This window comes from Triturus cristatus, chromosome 8, assembly GCF_964204655.1.
Source record: "Triturus cristatus chromosome 8, aTriCri1.1, whole genome shotgun sequence".
Taxonomy (NCBI): Eukaryota; Metazoa; Chordata; class Amphibia; order Caudata; family Salamandridae; genus Triturus; species Triturus cristatus.
The window spans coordinates 260934801-260950380 of NC_140591.1; positions in this window are offsets into that span (position 1 = coordinate 260934801).

Genomic DNA, 15580 nt, shown 5'->3' on the forward strand with positions numbered 1-15580 from the left:
GCATCTGACCTTTAATTTCCCCGCTCCACAGTCCGGGGTTCCAGAAAGGCAATTCAGTGGGTCAGTGGTTCCATGTCTATAGTCTACACCAGCCAAAGGTATAGGGTGATTCCCAAACAACACAAATGAGCCTTCCTTTCACTCTTCACTGTCATTGTTGCAGTCCAAATTCCAACCTAAGCATGAGGCAGAGACGGCAGTGTTGAGTCTGTAGAATGTGGCGCTGGACTGGGAAAATGAGCGACATGACACATTTCTGGTCTTGTTGGACTTCTCGAGAACCAGTGAAAACTTGGACCATCTGTAGTGTGGGTTAGCCACTAGCTATTTACAACACTAAGTTAGCATAACCGAGCCAACTGTTAGAAAGCCAGCTTGCCGTTTCTGCTGCTTTGCACGCAACACTGTTGTTATATGTTATTCATTTTAGAAATGCTTACTCGACTTTGCCTCACAGGATAACAGTTTATTGTTTAACATTCTTAACACTGTGCTGCGACCTTCGTCTGTGCATCATGTAAAGAACAAGTCTAGGACACTAGACGGTGCAGAGTGTTCTGTTCAGATTGATCGTACCACTTTTTAGACATATCATACATGCAGCTGCCAATATCTGAAGGACAAGTGCCTTTAATATTACAGGACAGAATGTTTTAGATGCATTCGAACAGAAGAGCTGATGCATGAGAGAGCCCAGCTGATCTTGTGATGTGATTCTACTAAGCTGATCTATACGGTATGGGGTTCCCCCTGTTAGCCTAAGAGACCTTCTATTAGTATAATAAACCTATTAGTTACTAGAGAAAGGAGTGTGGCTGTTTACCACTGTCATTATTATTATGATTGCTCCTTTCATTGTGTATGGTATTGTAACAATGCTGATGGTTCTGATCTTAACCATTTGTCTGCTAGTGTTAGCCAAAGTACTGCATCTTAGGACACGAGGTTTATAAAATAAACTCTTTAAACTTTACTGTGTCTGTATTATTCTGTTGTGGACTGCTAAATAAGTACAAACAGGTATTTCGGATTCCCACCACTCCTGAGAAATATCTAAGTCGCATGTTCTGGGTTGTCTATACATTGGGACCGCCTAGCTAGATCTAGGCTAACGAATGGGACACTAAGCTAGTCGGATATGGGGTTCTTGGTTCTGAGGGGAGTTTCTGGTACACCACAATTCTCTGAGGTCCTGGTTTCCTGCGCATAGTTCTGTGCATACGCAGAATCCCTGCAACACATCCTGTGCTCCTTGATCAGTTGGCCATGATGTTGAGAGCAACGCAAGCTACCATGGATCTGTTTGCCCCCTTTCTATCAAATTGAAGAGGCAGTTTAACGCTACATTCACCTTGACACCCTACCTGGTGTCCCAGGTCTGTTCACTTTCCCCTGTTCCATTTTTACATAGATGGATACATAACTAATTAGCCAGGTTACTACAATATCGGAATAGAATCCTATTTGGGTGATACCTAGACTTATATTCAAATATCATCAGACCTACCACCTTAGAAGAACTAAAGAACTTCCCGTTACCCCTTCAGAAAGGACGGTTTAATAAGGTTGCATCTCAAAAGTGAGAAACTGGCGATTCTCTTCTTCAGACAAAAAAATCACATACATCACTTAATGGGTGTAAAAGTTTACTGGGCCAATCTGTTACAGTTGTCTAAAAGCCTTCCGGTGGTTCGGGATTCAGACATGGCCCTTTTCCCCAGTTCCATAGTGTTGTAAAAACTGTTATCACATATTGTCAATAAAATTAGTTTACAATAAATTAACTTGAAGGTAATCAAATGAACAGCTCTCCAGCAAGTCAATGAGGTGTCTTTCGAAGGTATGAGAGGTACACGAATTCTCTAAAGTAGTAAATTAAATACAACTGAGAACTAAATATAAGAATGCCTAGGTCAGAATTAGATTTTAGATGGGACATGAACCATACACAGGACGGAATTCAGATTATCCAAGTTGAGTTGCCCCATTGCCGTACCTTGTGTCTTCCTGTTTAGCGTGTCATGGGTTCTTGTAGTATTGAAAAAGTAATATTTTAAAATGCTCCATAAAGTCTGCACTTGATGGGATTATCTGTGAACTAGAAGGGATTATATTTAACAGGGCGTAGCTTCAGGCATAGGGGTGTTTGCGGTGCTACACCCCCCTAATAAATATATTATCTTGTAAATAGTTAGATACAGGTGCTTTTAGTTGGGTATGAGGAAGTTTCTGTCGGATTTCACCTAGAATTTTTACATGCAAACACAGACTAAAACGCACACACTCTCTCTCTCCTCCATGTTTGAAGTTCTTTAAAATGACAGTTCTTTTATAAAAAAGAAATGTTATAAGCAAAAATGTTACTATCAATCTGCACTGCTCTCTCTTTGCACTGACCCTTAAGCCCCCCTCATGTCCTGTTTCTCAGATAATGTATTTTACCATGAAATGCCATTGTGAATGTTGAAAATTCTGAATCTCACCCCCTCCACTCCACACTCCTATTGACCAAGCTACACCCCTGCTTGTAAGGCTTCATTATCTATGATGGCTAGCTTGAATAAGCATCTTGAGTCAATAAAAAGACAATTCAAAGGGATCAGAATTGGGGTGGTGTTTTCAAACCTCTTGACATCAGGCATTAGCTGAGGAGAAGCAGGTAGGACATATTTTAATGGGGCCGAGTGGATTCTGTGGATGCCAAACATCAGTGAGTTATCATAATGAAGCCTACACAGGACTAGAGCTTTATACCACAGTTTAGAGTCTGTTGAGATCAGATCCCAGAGGCTATACTGAGGATAGGGTGGCTGGACTGGCTTGAACTCTTACATGGGGAATCACCTCCTGGTGCAATATTTTTTCAAAAAGGGCTCCATTCAAAGAGAACAGCATCACTATACATACCACGTATATACACACATAACTCTGTTAGAGAACAAATTCTGATGGACTGATTGGATTTTACTCAAGGGCATCAGCCAACATTGTCCCATGCATTTAGATCAAAAAGGCCCTTACCCTTGCATTAAAAATAGCCACCAACCACAACCCTGTGCATAGGTGGTGAGGGGTAGCAGCCTCTCTTCTCTATAAGTTGAGTTGGAAGTAGGTGATTGCACTGTCTAGCACAGCTTTGTGCACTTTAAGTGGGCCTTGAGAATGACAAGTTGTCAGGATACACTAATGCAATGATACTCAAGGTACCGCGCGCAGGCCTGTTGCAGCCCTCCTGACATTCACATGCGGCCCCCTTAATTAAGAGAGCCCTAACTTTGAGAAAGACAGTAAATAAAGGGGCAAGCTTTTATATACAAGATACAGAAGTAAAAGAACAGAAGCATAAAAAAGGTATCCTGCACCACTTAACTTTCGGAACACATACATTTTTAAAACATCTTGCAACAAAAGTGTTTAAAAATGACAAAGACGTAAACATGCAGAAGCATTTCACCTTATTATATAAGATTTTATCAGTGGATTTAGAAGTATTTTTTAAACGTGATAGTTTTAAAAAATGAGCATAGAAATATTCATGCCTTCTACCACCCTGACAAAAATGGCAATAGTGCACTAAGAGGCAAGTCAGTTGTCTTGTCGAGCCTTCTGGTTGGCTTGGGTTCTTACGATACATGGATAACATTATAGCTTATCTAATCAAACACATTAGAAGGTTCTGTTCCGTGAATATTCTGAACAGGGATGTTTCAAGGTGCTCTTAGTGTGAAATGAGGAAAAAAGAGGGAAAGTGAAATGAAACAATTGGCTAGTGTCACACAATTAGGTCAAGAGGGAAAGCCGGGATTGATCATAGGTTTTTTGGTTTCACATTGCGCAATTCTTTTTGATTCCAATCCAAGAATAAAATTACTTCTTTTTTTACACTTGACTTTCCCAAGGCAGTGATAGCAAGTAGAGAAGGCTGGTAAAGGGATAGCGATTCAGTTCCTTCTTAGCACAGTATTGTCAAATCTATGACTCTTCAAGAGACTAGGGGATTCATTTAGAGGACAGTATGGACCAAAACCCTCAACATAACTCCATGACTCACTGACCACACTACGTATGTGCTTCGCTTCCCCAAAGTCCACCTTACCCCCAAAGCTCCATTCCCATCCCGCTGGCATCAATGTGGCCCTCAGTCACACCAAAGACAATATTTTGTGGCCCCTGGGAAAATGTTTGTGAATACCCATGCTGTACATAATTTCTTCATGAGATTCCTGGTGCACCCCTTGCAGTCTGTCCATTTCATACCTCTGGAGAAGTTCAATGCTGACGCTATAGAAATGCTATGTGAATGCCTGTTTTTTTATCTAACACCATGTTGCATTCTGGGACTTGTAGTGTAAGTTCTTCAATTAGCATTACGGCCCTGCACAGGAATGGCTAAAAACTAGTGACTGGTTAAGGGAGTGTTACATGAAATGGTCGGGAGATAGGGTCCATTTTGCAGCTATGATGAGGTATCCCAATATTAACTCTTTATGGATGTGCAACACCAGGAGAGGTTAAACTAATTTCATGGACTGGAGTAAAACTTGGCACGGAATGTTCGGGATTGCTTTGGAAACAAAGAGCTCTGTCCTCCAGTTTCATAAGGGAAAGTTGTGACAGCCATCTAGGCTGAGGAGCAGAGGTAGGCAGGTTCACCAGGTAAGAAGGTTAATGGTCAGCACCCTGGTGTAGGGCACTGGGTGGATGCAAGGAAGGACTGCTTGTGAGGGACCGCAGGAACTCAACCTGTTGCATGGTGGAGGATGTAAGAGGCATAGGTGTAATTAAGTCTACGCAGCCTTGGTATTTATCACTCCAACTTTCGATAGAGCAGGCTGTGGGATACTGAGCATAACTTTACAAAATAAGCACTAGGCATGTCCATGGGATAGATCACAGTTGTCATGACAACGGGGAGTCAGCGAGGTCTAAAAAGCAGCTCCAGGTTCTTCTAGACCAGGGATACTCAAAGTATGGCCACGGGCGCTTGCAGCCCTCTTGACTTTTACATGCAGCCCCCCTGGTGAACAGCAGCACGAGCTACTGTTTAGTTGCTGAACCCCTATATTTAGAAAATGAATGTTAAATAAACAGGCAAGCATTTATGAACCTGCAAATTAATGCTTGCCAGTTTATTGATCTTTTTAGACCTCCTTACACAATCCCTGACCCACCCAGACCCCCCACCGCCACCCTGCTGGCATAAGGGCGGCCCTTGGACACACCACAGACTCTACTTTGTGGCCCCTGGGCAAATATTTGTGAGTACCCAGGCACTAATGTTTGCACTCAGATTCCATTGGAGTGATACACTTTTCCATCTCTTACCACCACATCATTGACCACATGCACAAGGATATGAGAGCCAGGGGTATAAGAGGATAAAGGGTAAACTGGAAAAAGTAGAAAAAAGGAGAGAGAGAGGCAGGGCTCTATAACTCTGACTTGTCACTTCTGTGGTCAAGGATGTCTGCAAGAAGTAGTTGATATCTACAAAGAGGTATCTTAAGTAACTTGCCATACAGGGTTCTATGTTTAATTGTGACAGTGAAAGAATGTACCTTACCACTTTTTCAACAAACTAACTCTCTGCATTTTTATGTGAAACTGGTAATTCCTTAAAACCCAAGCTCTATTTTTATGCTAGCTCTTGTGGAAGCTGAATTATAGTTTTGACTTGACTTCTTGTGTGTGACATTCTTAGAAACATGTGCAACATAGTGCGGGCTTAGACTCCTTTGTGGTCCTTCACAGGACCACCCTTTGAACAATGTAACATCTCCAGTGCTAGAAGAGTTCAGGTAAATGTTCAGGAAATAGTTCAAGTACAGTTTTATTAACAAACATAAATATCTTCTAAGATACTTCTGTGTATTCAGCAAATACAAATCCTGAGGAAGCAACAGGTCTTGAAAAATAAATTTGAGATCCATGTAGCAAGGTCATGGCTGCAACAACATTATAGCACAATTTCCTAGTAAAGAGTCTGTGGCCCACACAGGAAGTTATAGTCAGGTTTCCAAAATGGCTGTTGTCTCTGTAGAGCACTCAAGAACCCATGACCTGCAGGGAATTGTAGTCCCAGACTGGTCCTCAACATCCCCCGCAGCAGCCACATCACTGACACCTTCAAGAACTCCACTGGCTCCCAGTCAATAAAGGAATCACTTTCAAGCTCTGCACACACCCCTACAAAGCCCTCCACGACGCAGGACTAGCAGATATGAACCACCGCCTCTCATTCCACGTACTCACCAGACACCTCTGCTCCTCCCAACTGACCCTGGCCACCGTCCCACGGATCCACAAGACTGGAACCAGAGGAAGATCCTTCTCCTACCTCACCACCAAGACCTGAAACACCCTGCCTCTCCACCTCAGGCAATCCTTGTCACTGAGCCAATTCAAGAAGGATCTCAAGACCTGGCTCTTCGACTGAACCCCAGCGGGCAGACAGAATAGAAGGCCCCCTCAGCGCCTTGAGACCCTCACAGGTGAGTAGCAGTACTATACAAACCACTGATTGATTGTCAGCATGCTGCACGTAGCACATTCTCTGCCGGTACGCAGTATCTGCTCAAACAGCATCAACACTCTTTAATGACCACCAGCCTTTCCTTCGCTGAACTTAGCGCAAGAGAATTTGAAATACCCCTCCCCAAGCCACACTAACAGGAAAGCAGTGTCTCCACTGGAGCACAAGACACATGTAGCATGAAATAACCTTTTAAAATCGTCAACAAAAAGCTCTCCATGCTATTCCCAGTACAAGGATAGACAGTGCACAAAACAAAGTATCATGTTAAGTAATCTTTGTGAGTATCGCGGGAAGACATACTTGTATGCTTGGTAACAAAAAAAGTGAAAAAGTATAAAAAACAACTTTCGGGAACAATTGCTAATAATGTTGTTTTCAGAAAAGTCACACGTGTTTGTCAAAATTAATCATTATTTTCCTTACAAGGATAGACGTTTCATGTCAAAGTAACATGTTAAATAATCTTCGTAGCTACCAAAAGAACTCATAAGTATACTCCTGAAGCACAAAAATAGAAAATGTATGAACAATATCTTCCAGGTAACTTTATTTCTAATGGTTTTTGAGAAAAGCAGTAAATATGTAGTAAAATCCACTTATTGTTTCCACCACTGTGCTCGAAATTATGCAAATGCATTGTTAAAACTGATTTACCACAAACTGTGACATATCCAGGAACATATACAAGAAGAATTGCAAGTTAATGGCGAGTTTTCCTTTCAGACATAAGGGCACCATGATTTCAATATTAAATTGAGAAGGACGTCTATGATATAACATTTGATGGGTCTTACATCTAACCCCGAACTTTGGTGTTTATCCGATTTAGTCAAAAGCAATTACGGAAAAGATTGTGGCTCAGGTAATTACTACCTAATTTACATGAACATGCTTGTACCTCTGACCAACTACTGTAATCAATAACTGACACAGGCTGCATCGAGAAAAAGATGAAAATCTAAATTGAGCTTTAAATAGGTTTATTACTGTAGCTCCAGTACAAAAAATAAACATGCAATTACGAACCCTATACAAGACACGGGCGCATCTTTAATAGGCACTTAAAAGTTCAAAGCTTAAGATTTAAAGCAAAGCAGCAATGGAAAAAGAACATTCAAAACAGAATCTTAAAAAATAAAGAATTAAAAAGAACAAATATAGCATGTGTAGTAAAACATCTATAAGAATGCATCCAGATTTAAGAGACAGAGAGCTAGTTTAAGGACATTAACCCTCACCACAAGTTAGCAATAAAATACATTTGGCATCATACATCCCTCCATGGTGTACTTGAAGAGAAGCCATTGGAATAGCAGAGATGGCTTCCCGGGAGGCCTATTGTAAGCCATAAATCCAAATTATGAGTTCTCTGAGCTCATGAGCAGGGAATATTCATTAAAAGTCCTAATATCACTGAGGCAGGAGTGCTGTTTGTGCCAGCCGGTGTTGTTATACAGAAAAAATATCTCCAAGTAGGTGTTGTATTTATAAATAGGAAGGCACTGCCTCTGACATGCTAAGAGTTGTCTTCAAGCGCATAAGAAACATTGTTGTATTTTTCCTATACAAGACATTGTCTAAAGTTGTTAAAACTGTCAGAAAGTCTTTTCTCAATATGGCAAGCCTACCAGACTGGTTAGCTGGCAGACCTGTGGTAGATAGCCCACTGGCAAGGGATTTCTAACCATTAATGTATTTATTTTTATTTATTTTGGGTACTTTCAAAAGCCTTATGATCACCCGAATAGAGTCTCATCGCACTGAAGGTTTATTATCCGTTAGGCAAATAAACAGCATAAATTAGATGGGGAAAAGTCAAGTCTTTAAGACTTTTCTACATTTTGTTTGCTGAGGTTGGATGAGGATATCAAGAGGGATGGAGAATTGAAGAGAGGAATTTACAAAGTTTGCCTTAGTTGCAGATTTAAGAAATCGAACAGGGGGTTACTTTTTACATTTTTCTTCTAAAAATTTAGGAGCAGATCCCTGCTAGATTTTATACATCAAAGATGCAATTTTAATCATAATCTTGTTGTAACTGGCAACCAGTAAAGCTGCTAAATTAAATTAGACAAAAAAGGAAATTTTACTAGATTAAAAATGGATCCCTCAATGACATTCTTTACTTTTTGGAGACAATTATAGAGTTTTATGGTGGGCCCAGATATGCACACTTGGTATATGGTACATACATAATACATGGTATAAGGGAGATTGTTAAATATATTTTCTGCAAGTTCTTTATGGGACAGAGGTAGGAATGTAATTTATCATTGTAGGGTTCGAATCTGATGCAAGCAGGATTTTGTGACAATTAAAATTCGATTTTACAGATATTCAGTATCATTAATAAACGTGAACGCTTACACAACCAGGATATCATAAAATTTGGTTTGTTCACTGGTTGAAAAGGTTCTCCAGATCAGAGAATTCATGAATACGGAAGTAGGCAATGATTCCTAGCTCTGTCCAACACCAGGAAGAAGTCTGGCAATAAGGGGACAAAACAATACAAACTATGTAATAAGATTAACCAAAACAATGAACAAAATAAAACCCTGGCAAATGCAATAGTTACAAGAAAATTAACTGCAAGCTAATCACAATATAATTGAAACCAAAGCGCAATCTAATAGGACCTGGCACACCTCGATGGAGGTGGCCGAGGCTCCTACATATGAAACTGAGTAGTTCCTCCTGTCTAAATAAAGCAAGGAAAACCAATGAAAGTGTTCTTCAGAACATGCGCAAGTGCTAACATCAGAATATGTTTCACCATAGGGAGGGTAATTGCTTTCTGTCAGAAAGTGGGTCATTAATCAGTGTGGATGTGAACCCACCACATGGAATAAGAACACAAACTTGACAGGGTAAAACACAGCTTCAATACTTTAAACCGGGACTCAACTCCCTGCTAGCTATTTTTTTTAATAAACATATGTTGATTGGCATTTTGTAGATTGTAAAATGTAGTATATAACATAGTATATGCATACAAGGCATCTGAACACTTAAATGGTCACAGGGGAAAGAATCATAGTTGGCAAGTATTCCAGCTCGTCAGCCTCAGATATGGAGGTAAATGTATATGTTAGATGCGCCCAGGAGAAATCCCCTTGCTTTAACAAAGGAGGTCTCTAAGTCCATTATCTATACAGGGGATAAGATCCATGCAAGGAAGGTGTCCAATACATAATATCTGGGAAGGGAAACCAGGGGGAACAAAAAAGGCAACCAGTCAAATATGAGCAAGCATGAAGGAATTGCCCAGCCGGGCACATGCTGCAAATAAGGACTGCGTCTGGACTATAAGTTTCAAGCAGTATCTGGGCAGGAGGGGGGCAAAGGGAGGAGAGGGGACCACCAAGATGTCCACCCAGGCGCCACTTCCGCCAGCCACACTATTCACAGCCCCAGGCTCAGGGACGGACACAAGGCACAGGGGTACACACTCTCCCCCTGAACACACTCCCCTTCAGAGCGGCAAAGTAGGAAAACAAGGAAACAAGGATGGGATGGGGACCCCAGGATCACACTCTATTTAGCATCCTGCCACTCTCTCTTCATTCACTGATCCCTCCTCTTCCTCACTCCCAGACAGGTCACTACTAACCTCAGGGTCTCTCAGCAGATCATGCTCAGGGTGTAACCAGGCGACCAACACCTCGGTCCACAGGTCCACTATGGGGCGTCGCCGCACTTCCTACGCCTCCTCCCTAACCATGGAATTTTCCTCCACCCTCGATTTCTGGGTCACATTTGATCACCAGGTGCCAATCCTAGGGCTGATAGGTGTCTTCCAGGACAGGGCTATAGGTTTTTTAGCTAGCACCAGTGCCAGGTCAACAAAATGTGTGCTCACTTTACGTGCAGGGGATCTTGGATATAACCCCAGTAGGCAGGTCTCCAATGTACAGAGGAGAGAGCGCCCCAGCGCAGAGTTCAGAATGCCAAGCACTGCAGCCGCAAAAGGAAATAGCCAGGGGCAATGCCAAATCATATGAATGAAATCAGCATCTAGGCAGGGATGCAACTCCCCCCCATAAATCACCTGGAGTCTATGCGGGGTCTAATATGTCATGTGAACGAAGTTGTATCGAACATATGTCAGTCTAGTGTTCCTTGAGATTTTTTTTGTGGAGGCCAGTATTTTGCCCCATTCAGAGTCCGTTAAGTCCCAACGAAGGATTTGTGTCCAACGCTCCCGCAGGGTGAGCAGGGGGCCTCAAGTATCGGTGTATGTTATGTCGCTTGGAGTCCGACCCCATCCGTCTAATATTCCAGGACAGAAGAGACAGTGTCTGACGTCGATCTGCAATGTGACAGTACAAGAAGTGCCTGATCCGCCAACACCAATGAAAAAAAGAGAAACAAGAAACATTCCAGAGCCACAAACTCCCCCTCCCAAGGGCAGCACAGCAACGGCTGGCTGTCCAAACAGTTGAATATGGAACCTTCAAGTGGTGGGCTTTCCGGAGGAGGAGGACAAGGGAGACATGGTCTCATACCTAGAATGATGGCTGAGGTTGGAGGTGGCATGGACTTATTGGCTCTCTTCTTTGCACTGGAGCGTTGCACCGGGTTCTGGCAAGTCTGCCGGCCCCAGGTAGGCCTCCTAGGGCAGTTGCGGCCAAGTTATTGCACTACTGGGACAGGGACATCATACTGCAAGGGGCTCGCTCAGATGGGCCGTTCACTGTGGAAAATAGCAAGATCTCAGTTTTCCCAGATTTCACAGCAGCTGTGCAAGTGAAGAGGGCCTCCTTTCTGAAGGTCAGAAAAGCTCCGCGGGATAATGGCCTCCAATATTCCATACTGTCCAAACTCCAGATTGATCACAATGGAGCCTCACACTTTTATGAGGGTCCACGGTCGGCCTGGATTTGGCTGGAGGCGTACAGAGCGTGGACTGCCCTCACGGTGATGAGCCAGCTCAGGCGCTTCTTGTATTGTCACATGACGGATTGACGGCAGACACTGTCTTTTCTGCCCTGGAATATTAGAGGGCTGGGGTCGGACTTCAGGCGACATAAAATGCACAAGTACTTGAGGCAACGGGGAGTGCAAGTGGCTTTGTTGCATGAGACACACCTGCAATGAGTGGCAAGGTGCAAGAGAACGCTGTGAGGAGAAGCAGATAAATACAGAAAAAAATTCAATGAGGTGATAATCAGACATATAGAGAATAGGATCATGCTTACCAGAACCTGAGTAAAGAAAGCAATCTGACCTCAGCATCAGCTGCCGCAACCCAAGCAGAAGCATGGGGGTTGTGCTTATGAGGCTGGTGAATTACGTGGATCAACTGAAAGATTATCAGCAGCAGTTGAAATAGTGCATTTTTTCAATGGCTGCTGAAAAGAGAGAAAAATATGGCACCGCTGCCTTCTTGAAACCACTGCCTCCTTCCAATATGGCCAAAAAGCAAAACATTGGCAATCAATGGACCTTGATGATTTTATTGATGAGCTGAAAAAAGCAAATTTGCGGGTGAAGGAGTAAAGAAAGTGATAAAGAAAATACCACAAGGTTATGACATGACGTACTGTCAAATCAAAGAGGCGTTAAATACAGAGTTCAATCCAATACCGAGCTGGTGAAACGATGGATGAGTTTGTAGAAATACTTGATTCGTTCATCAAACATTGCAAGTTCAATGAGTACAATTATAAAGAGGCCATGCGTCTTAGAGTAATAGATGGCTGTCTCTCTGATTCCTTCAGATGACAATTGCTGAAAGAGACAATCAGCTTGGAGCGAGTTCTCATGGCTGCCAGAGCATAAGAAAGAGCTGACAGATAAGCAACATGTAGGCTGGAACAGCCCAAAATGAATCAGCACTGAGTGTGAAAAGTAAGTCACAATACAAGGTATAAGGCAATAAAATAATGTCTCCAAAGAAAAAGTTGTGTTTTTCTATGTGGTTTTTCCTTTCGACATGAAGGTAAATACCCTGCCATTGACCAGATATGCTAAGGCTCCAGGAAACAGTGGTGTAACGAAACTGGAGAGGGCCCCCCTGCAAAGTACATAGAGGGGGCCCCCCTCGCATCGCTGCCAAGGTTCCAGGTTGCTTATTTGTGACATTTCAATGGCTGAAATCTCCGTATGTGTGACTTTGTAGTGCCTTATGTGAGACACGTTGAGAGAAACTTTATCGCACAATCAAAGTAGCTATGCCTGTGTAATAATGTTAATTTCAGAATGTCCTGAGAAACCATGAAAGAGTGGAGTGAAGGTGTATGTAGTTAGGAATGTGGTTGTTTCCTGCAAAAGGGACATAGCCTGGTGAGTGTTGCATGCGTCCCAGGCTAAATTATAAAAATATAAGAAAATAACCCAAATAGCAGGCTGGCTACACTGGGATGTCACCAGGATACAACTGTCTGTAACAAGCTCTGGTGTCACCATGTGCTGAGTTCAGACACACGTTGCACCAGTAAAAACAAGCATTTGCAATGCAATTGGTCTCACATTTGGGAGAGTTAGAGGTATTGGCGTTGTAAATGACAATGTATTTTACCCATGTGTTTTGGTTTGGAGTAGATGTATGTGGTGTGGAGTGAATTTATGTGGATTGTATTGGAATTGTTAGTTGTGGAATTGCGTGAGGTGGAATTGTGTGGTGTGTGGTATATTTATGTAGTGGAAATATGTGGCATGGTGAATAGATAGGAGTGAGAGCTTCACAGATAAGATAGAAAGGAAGATAGAAAGAGATAGGTAGTTTGTGCACGAAGTGGTGATGGAACTCGAGACAGAGGAGCAGAAAGGGACAGAAACCTTGAAAAGGTACTGGAAAGAATCTGTGCTTAGTATGCGTGAGCATGTGTGAGCAGGCAGTAAAGAGAGGAGATAGCGAGTGTGAGGGAGGGATATACATATGGTTGGTGGAAGTGGAAGGGAGAGATATGTTGGTTTGGAATTGTTTGTTGTAGAATTGTGTGGTGTGGTGTGAAGTTGTGTAGTGGTAATATGTGGTGTGTCAGTGACATACTTTTGAATATTGCTTCCTAGAATGACTACTTATCCGTGCTCAAAATGGGGAGGGAAAAAGGAAGGCTGAGTATATAGGAAAAGGGAAGAGAGTCAGCAAGGGAGAAAGGATGTCAGAATACATGTGAGAAAGAAAAGCAGAGAGAAACACCATGGCTTTAGAATGAGGCTGGGCATGTTCAGAGAAGAGCGAGTCTTACAGTTAGAGGTGTGTGCAAGGAAGGCAGGGGAAAATCAAAAGCAAACAGATGCTTTGTGACTCGCACAATAGGAGAAAGGCCTGGGCACACCGACTTCCTTCCCTGTGGTGACACAAGGTGCCTTTGTGGTGACTCCAGACACAGTTTGCGTCATCACAGGTGAGCTTGTTCAAAAAGCGATATTACACAGAATATGCATAACCCTCAGAGACAAGACATTCAAAGAGGTGGGGGAGTAACAGCAGGGATGGTGCAGGGATGACCTCCTAAAGGGCTGCTGTCACGGGGTGCTTTGGGTCAGTTGGCAGATTTCTACACACATATTTCAGTCAATATACATTTCTTCAATGTCTACAATCTTCGATGAACTGCTGTATAAACTTGGATTTATGCCCCCAGCTGGGCATTAATGTGTGTAACCGCCCACCCCTCTTTGCAATAATAACCTCATTAAATTTAGCTCAAGTGTGTCAAGATACGAAGATCAGGAAAAATGCGCTTTAAAAGCACTCTGCTCATCTAAGCGCTATAAGGAACTTGTGTTTGGGGAAGACAAAGTACCGTACTCGAGCTCCTGGCGCTCGTCAAATTAAAGCAGACTGATGGGGGATGGTGTCAATGTGTAGGGGGTGATAGATTTGAGTAGAAGGGGTGAGGGGCTGCTGGGCGGATTTTTGGTGTCAATCTGGGCCATTAATTCTCTGGGCTTGGAGTGAGTTCCCAGTGGCTCAATTAAGCAGATTATTGTCGCCCCTAAGAGAGAAAGGAGCCCCCTAAGAAAAGACAGTCGCCCCCACCTTAACCACACCAGAGTTTTCCTGGGCTCAGCTGAATCTGCCATAAAGCGCTGTACCCCTCCAGAGGCCACGGCCAGTGGCACCCCAGGCAAAGTTACCGCTTTATATTCAGAAATGTGGCTTATAAAGAGTGTGTGATACAAATGTGTGCACACAGAGAAACACAAAGTGTCACATACACCAACACGAAACAAGAATGTCAGAGGCGATCAGGCCATCTGGGAAAAGGCGGAGGGGATGGGTGAGAAGCGGGCTGCGCATCCCAGACATCGGCGTGCAAAGGCGAAAGACAGTGTATTGCTGGCTACAATGGTTTCTACATACTTGCTGTGGTGCCATGCGTGGTGCAATAAGCCAACATGCAGCGTCTCTGTGCTGCAGTTATGATGTACACAGATATCATAGGGGTATTATAGCAATATATACAGTAGGGCTAGCAGAAAAACAGAAAGGACCCCATGGTTAAAGATGAAGCTTGGTGGCCGTCGCGCTGACTGTAATAACGAGTAATGTGTGCATGTTGCCATTGTAAAACTGAAAGCGCGCAAGGTGTGCTGAAAATAACAAGCTCTTTAAAAAAACAGCGAGACGCAAGGGCAAACAGAGGCATGCCGGGATATCCAATCCACCTCATACGTCAGAGAAAGGACTTTATAAGCAAGCGTTGAAAATGCAATAGGACTCGAATTTACGCAAGACCTATTGCTTTTGAATAGAAAGTTCGGGTAGGAAGAAGGCACGAACAGGAGTGGGGGGGGCTGGTGTGGTGTGAGAAGTCACAGACTGCGAGAGGGGAGGGGGAAGGCAGGGGAATAAAAATACTGTTAGAAGTAAAGGGGCCGTTAGCCGTGGAAGGATACAAATGATGAATGAGGAGGGGCTAACAAGTCTCAAACCAATCGGAAGGCAGCATTTAAGACAAAAGCCAATAGGCAGAGAGTGGCCGGAGCTTCCACAAAGCTTCTACGCTACAGTATATACTGCATGCCTCGCAAAGCGATGGCAGCTCATTCGCACTGCAATGCTAGGTGAGACCTAAAAAACATAGCAAG